Source organism: Pinus tabuliformis, chromosome 7 (genome assembly GCF_031772625.1).
Source record: "Pinus tabuliformis cultivar Carrire ecotype Pingquan chromosome 7, CPIR1, whole genome shotgun sequence".
NCBI lineage: Eukaryota > Viridiplantae > Streptophyta > Pinopsida > Pinales > Pinaceae > Pinus > Pinus tabuliformis.
The window spans coordinates 1553931915-1553938899 of record NC_142293.1 but is presented as its reverse complement, the minus strand read 5'-3'; the positions used below and the strand labels follow the sequence as shown (position 1 = coordinate 1553938899).

The following is a 6985-nucleotide window of genomic DNA, read 5'->3' as shown; positions in this document are numbered from 1 at the left end:
TGTATACCGTGCGAAATTGTATTAAATTATTTAAAATATTTTTAAATTAATACAATCATATAGATTCAAATCATTTTTAAAATAATATTTAAAATAAAATAATTTTAAATTAATATAACTATAAATTATGATCTTGATGATGTAGTTTGATTTTTTATATGTGATGAAAAGACTTGGTTTTATTTATTATGGATCACAGATATTTGAATACATAAACAACTATATAGATTAAATGGTTAGTAAATATCTAGACATTAAAAAAGTTCATCTCATATTTTGAAGATTAAAAAAAATCATAAAAATTAACTAACTTATAATTTTATTTTAAATTATTGTCATTATATGAATAAGTCTGTATATTTTGGGATAAGACATATAAAATTTTCATTTAACTATCAATAATTATCAAATAATTGGTGAGAATTTAATCTTCTTTGATGGTAAATCTAACTGCTATTAAGATATTCCATACTCATATTCCATGCAAGTAAATTCATATTATCCACCTAATAATGATTAATTACTGAATTAAATTTTTAAAATGTTTATTTAGAAAAAAACACACCTATACTTTGACAAGAAAATAAACACACTCATATATATAATATAATTAATATTATTAATTTAAATTAATATAATTTAAAGATATATTAATGTGAATTTATCTCCAGTAGAAATATATCTTAATTATCATTTTTTTAATATTACGATTCAAACAATTATCTACATAAATATATATTTTTTTATTAGATTAAAAAATAAAATATAATTAAAAAATGCATAAATGTTTTTAAAATATTTTTTAATTATTTATTTATTATTATTATTACTAAAATATATATATTAATTTTTTAAGATAAAATTTTTATTTTTTATGAATAATTAAATTAAAATTTTGTTCCATCAAGGTATTATGTAGCTATTCTAGGTTTTTGGATTTTTTTTTTTTTGACTTAAATCTAATAAAAACAAATTTTGGATTGAATAATAACTTTTTTTATTTATGGTTTACAATTAATTTTTAAATGTATAAATGAAATTCAAAACTTTAAATAACACTTGAATGATGCAAACTTCACAAATATAACTCAACGAATTCATATTAGATTTTAAGCAAATTTATAAAAAAACTACCAAATCATTAAAAAAAATTAAACTACAACTTAACATTTTTAATAATTAAGCATTAAAATATTTCTCACTAAAATAATGTTGTAAATGATACTCACTATTGCATAACTATTAACCTTATGTTGATTACCGATTCTAAAAATTTCTCGGATTCTGACACTCTAGTAACTGTCAAATTACAAGATATTCCAAAATTCACACCAGACAATGGATTTCCATTTCAAGTGCTTTGACCGCTGCACATGGAACCCACATCACCATCTTCACTCCAACCTTCTTTTTCGCGGACCAGGAATGCAAGGCTGGAGCTAACCAGCTATATATTGGGTATTTAATGTCCTTAGAGCAGCAAGCAACTTAGCCCAATAACACGAGCGAGAAGATATTATTTAATGCTTGCCCACTCCCGTGTTATCGCGTTAAGTCGGGTGCTGCTCTGAGGGCATTAAATACCCAATATATGGCTGCATTAGGCTGGAGGTAACCAGCCATATATTGGGTATTTAATGTCCTTAGAGCAGCAAGCAACTTAGCTCAATAACACCGGAGCGGTCAAATATTATTTAATGCCGAATTTACCAGCGACCGTGTTATCGCGTTAAGTCGGGTGCTAGTCTAAAGACATTAAATACCCAATATATCACTGGTTAGCTCTTTCCGGAATGCAATAAGGAATCCCAAAGTCCAAACTGATAGGGCATGCAATCACGGGTTTTCCCCACCCAAAGTCCACTTAATGAAATCCCAGCCATCTCCAGTCAGTAATGTACGCGTCTTCAACACACATATGCACATCTGTCATCTCTGGGCATGAGCGTTTCATTTCAAGGAACGCTATGCTCGATCTCAGGTACTCCTCATTTAAACATAACTTTGCCTTCTTTATCATCTTTACAGCTTGCGAAAGGGATCCATTCACAATCTCTTGGGCTGTATTACTGCGTGCACATGCTAGGTACTGACCATTGCCGTAGTATCCCTCTGCAAGAGGGGGGTTGAACGCCTTCCTTACGTCCACCCCGAAGAGAAGCCTGACAGCTTGATCAAGAGGAATCCCCAGAGCCCTTGTTCTTACCCGCCAGGCCAACGCTGCTAACACTTCGAACGTGGTACAAAGCTCCTTCAACTCTTCTGCGATGGGCTGCTTTATACTCTGTAAAACATCCGAGCTGAAGAAAAGCGAAGCCAGTATTACGTCTTCGGTTTTCACATTGGCCATCTGCTGCTGCATTCAGCAATTAGGGTTGACCATGAATCCACTTTCAAGGAGCTCATCATGTTGAAAACGGACCAGATGGGACTGCTGTTGGGGTTTCAGAAATTCCCTCTGCCATACTGCTTCAACGGACAGCTTCGTCTCTCCTCTGGCGATCTCTGCAAGTCCCATGAGAAACTGGGCTGCCCCTCGTCCGTCACACAGACTATGGTTGAAACCATAGTTACCAAATTCGAATTCGAATTCGATTCGATACGGAAAAAATTCGACACTATAAAATTCAATACGGAAAAAATTCGACATTATACGTCTTACAAATACTTAATATTCTTTTTTTTAATATTGGATTTATCTTTTTTTTTTCTATTTTTTTATAAGTCTTATCCATTGTAAACTGACTTTTGCTATTTTATAATTTTTTATAATATAGAAGTTACTGTTTTTCTATTTTTTTTTTTATAAAAGTTGTCATAATATAGAAGTTACTGTTTTTCTATTTTGTTTTTATAAAAGTTGTCAATTTGGAAGCTTACCATTTTATATCTTTTATAGTAATGAATTTTTCCATTTTATAATTTTTTGTAATATAGAAGTTACTGTTTTTCTATTTTTTTTATGGATCCGGATATCATGATAGCTAAGCAATATTTTATATCTGCAAGCGAGGAGAAAGTCAAGGTGGTCGGACTTGATCTATCAATTCGAGAGGCCTCTGATGTCATGGTTGGTGTAGGAATTGATCTGTGAGTACAAGTCGATTCCCTCATTTCTAAGTCGTCCATTTTACGAAGTTGAGTAGATAACAAGGCATTTCCTGCACATGTGATTCCTAGGGCTTGTGGAGTTTACAGAAATAGTAAATGGGCAATCCTGCATTTAAATACTCCGAGGAGAGGAAGAGCCCTAATTCTCTTCTTTCTTCTCCTATTTTTTTTTAACTATTAGGAAATGACGAGTGGGGACTTTGGTTATTATATTTGTTGTAAGGTACCTTTGACCAGAGGGTACCTGCAATCGATTTATGGAATCCAAAGGGGGTAAGGTTTGAAGAAACTGAAGCCCAAAAAGCGCTCATTCCAAGCAGATCCTGTAGGGGAGAAGAGCCCCGCGGGCAGGGACGACAATTTCTTTTATTAAACGGTGGGAGAATCGCGAATCATAATACTCCATACGCTCTCAGCCCACTGTATTGTGAACCTAATATCTAATACACCGTACCGAACTCGAATTGACGTATTAATTCGCAAATCGAATCGAACCGGCGAATTTTCGAATTTTTTTCTGCAGTACGGCCGAATTTGGTAACTATGGTTGAAACTCACACCCACAACAAAACCCCGCAATCGAAGCGAGTTACCTATTTTGTCAAAACAGAAAACACACAAACGCAACCATCAAGGTCAGCTCAGGTTGGAGTTGAGCGAATCCATTAGAATTGAGGAATAATGGCAAAGTAAGAGGAAAAATTTCACCTGAAAAATGAGAAGGGGTACGTCCTCGACCTGTGCAGTGAGCGGAAACTGAAAGAGCAGTTGCTCAAATGAAGGTTTCAGCTCCTCCAACTCGCCCAACAGTGAAAGAGTGTTATGCGTGGAGGCTTCCACAAAGAGAGCGCCCTCTCCTGTGCACTCCACCTGCAGTTTTCGGCCGTCTTTGGTTCTCTTTACCCGGCCTGCAAGTGGGTAATAGTACGCTAATGCTCGTGACAGTGCATCCCTAACAACTTTCACAGGACCTGTGGTACCATAAATATTATCAGAGTCATTGTTATACACAAGCAATGTATCGAATCTGCGCCTGACGATAAGATGGTCATCTAGGTTGGAGAGATAGAGTGTGGTTCTGGGAGAAGGTCTGGAAGGCGGCACCATGACAGACCCCAAAACATTTACAGTCAGCTCAACTTGGGAGCAACATTCCTTGATATCATGTTTCTCCATGGATGGAACTCACCTACACCTTCTCAGAAATGCTCAGATGTGCTGGGACGAAAGATGATGTTGCTGTTAAATATATTGGAATCTCTGGATCATCAGTGTAGGTGTTTGACTAGATATCCTATAGCTGCTCTCCGGGTACATGTGGTAGGGTGTAGTTAAGTCCCGTCACTTTTAAGTTTTGGGTTTATCTCATGGGTGACCGAATTCGAATTTGGTAACTATGCTTTTGGGTTTATCTCATGGGTGACCCTAACGGTACTGTGCATTTCTGTGCGGTTGAGTTGCTCAAATTGTGTACATGAGCTGATAATTTAAAATATTGATTATTTTATAATATTTTTAAAATGGAGAAGAAAAAGACAGAAGAGAATGAGATGCATTATTATTTAATATCGATATCTATATATAGAGAGTCGGATAAATTTTTTTAATTAACCATTTAATGGTATGTTACTTCTTTTCAGTTAGATGGTAGTAAGTGTATTACCTAGGTGGAGAAGGTTTCAAAGTTAATAACTTATGAAGAGATGAAAATGTTTTATGTTTTTTATGTGAGTAGTGAGACTTCCGGAATATGGGTGGGAATATGGGTAGGATGTGGAGAATTAAAGGGAAAATTATTTCGAAGTTGGTTTGAGATAAGTTTAGGAATAATAACTATTGTAATCGTGGGTTAGGTATATTTAAATGGATGGATTATGTAAATTTGGGATGACTTTAGTAGACTTAGGTTGAGTTGAATGACATGGCATACGATTGGAAAATAAGTCATTGAATTGAAGTAAGATGATAAACGAAACTTGGGTCCACAATTTAGAATGAAGAGGTTTGCAAGTGCATAACATGTTGAAGCGAACAAAGTTCCTTCTTAAGATTAATTACTCCAAAAGACTTGGAATATCAAATTATCCATTAAGGATATAAATATTATATTAAATATGTGAATAAGAGTAAGAATGATGATTTACAAATGAGAACGAGAGGCTTGCTTATATACCAAGCAAGTGTCTCTTCATGAAGAGTCATGTCCTATTAGACATGCCTCTTCAACCTAATTACTAGCTTAACTAACTATTATTTATGATTATTATCTTTTACATTATATTTATATTATTTATATATTTTATTCGTTACATTGCCTCCTTCCTCAAAAAGCTTTGTCCTCAAAGCTTGTCGATGAAAAAAAGCTTGATCTCTTTTTCGGCTTTGAAAGTCTTTCTCTCCTGGAACAGTCATCTTCGTCGATACAAGCTGATATGATCTTCTTAGTGACAAACAAAATTGTCGCATTGAGAAGGGATCAAACCATCCTAGATTAATCTTCTGTATCGCATTCTGATCACTGGAATTTTGTAACGACTTGTTAGCATAAGACTGGACTGATTTTATGTCATTATTCTCTGAAACATCAATTTGTTGTTTCTGGTCTGGATGGTACCGATACGTAGCATGGTTGATTGGTCTACTCTCGTGATTCGGATGTCGATATGGAGTTTTTAGATTTTCTTCTGGCGAAGATGTTGTTGAATTGGTTATGGAACATTCACCTGGGATGTCCATTCTCTGAACTGCAACATCTACTTGTGTCGTTTCTTCAACTAGCTTGTCTTCTTGAGTTGTCATATTCACTGGATCGGTATTCGTTCCCTTACTTTCAACTTGGACTACTACGACCGGAGATTCCGATGCTTCTTCTTGAGTGAATTGTTCCAACTTATCTTTTAATGCTTTCTTATCATCCTTAAGCTTCTTAATTTGAGTGAGTAGACTTTGATTATGGTTTTTCAGTCGTAAAAGTTCTTTGATTTCTGATTTATCAACCTTATTTTCAGTGTTTTGAATTTTAAAATTTTCATCTTTTAGATCTTTGATTTGTTCTAATAAATTTTTACTAAGGTTCTTTAAACGCAAAGTTTCCTCTTCTTGTTCTGATAAGTGCTTCTTGAGTTCCTTCTTTGAGACTTTAGTCTTCTTGACTTGTTCGAGTAGCTTTTCCTGGTGACCTCTTAGGCTCGAAATTTCTGTGTCTCTGCTGCAGATGACTTCTTCAAGCTCTTTTTGCTTCTTTGATATAGTTTTTTCGTTATCTTGAAACATCAAATCTGAGATATCCTTAAGGTCTTCTAATGAAGATTTTATTGATTTTGATTTACTTGTTATGTCTCGAAACATGACCATCTTCCCTTTATAAGGAAACGTCAAAACTTGTTTCTTTATGTTTAACATGAATGTACCCAGATCCTTAAACCAGGGTTGACCGAGTATGATGTCAGTGTTTATATCTGACCTTACAACATGAAATTGAGATATGTAGTCATAATGGCCTATTGTCACTTGTAGATCACTAATTTTATACTTGTTTTGGTCAAAAATATTTTTCTTTACACTAATGCTTAGCTCTGGAATTAATAGTTGATTTGCCAAGTTGATGTTGATATAATTTTTATCATTGCTTGGGTTGATGGCGACATTAACTTCTCTTCCTTGGATATTTCCTTTTAGTGTAATTACTCTATGATCTGTAATTGAAAGACCATTATAGGAAAACCTTTCTTCCTTTATCATTTTAACTTTGTATGGAATTTTTTTTTTTTTTTTTTTAAACTTATTTTATCTCCCTTTATATATATATATATATATATATATATATATATATATTTCCAATATTCTCTTCTTCTTCTTCTTTTGTTCACTCTTT

At 33.8% G+C, this 6985-nt stretch overlaps 1 pseudogene across 1 annotated transcript; it reads right to left on the bottom strand.

Annotated features, from left to right (window-relative positions):
* Nucleotides 1-1771: 1771 nt before the first annotated feature.
* On the bottom strand, nucleotides 1772-4389 carry LOC149253868 (taxadien-5-alpha-ol O-acetyltransferase pseudogene; annotated as a pseudogene). The gene is made up of 3 exons (XR_016265480.1): nucleotides 3820-4389; nucleotides 3638-3704; nucleotides 1772-2552 (listed from the first exon to the last, which is right to left on the bottom strand). The product of XR_016265480.1 is annotated as a taxadien-5-alpha-ol O-acetyltransferase pseudogene (transcript).
* Nucleotides 4390-6985: the final 2596 nt, after the last annotated feature.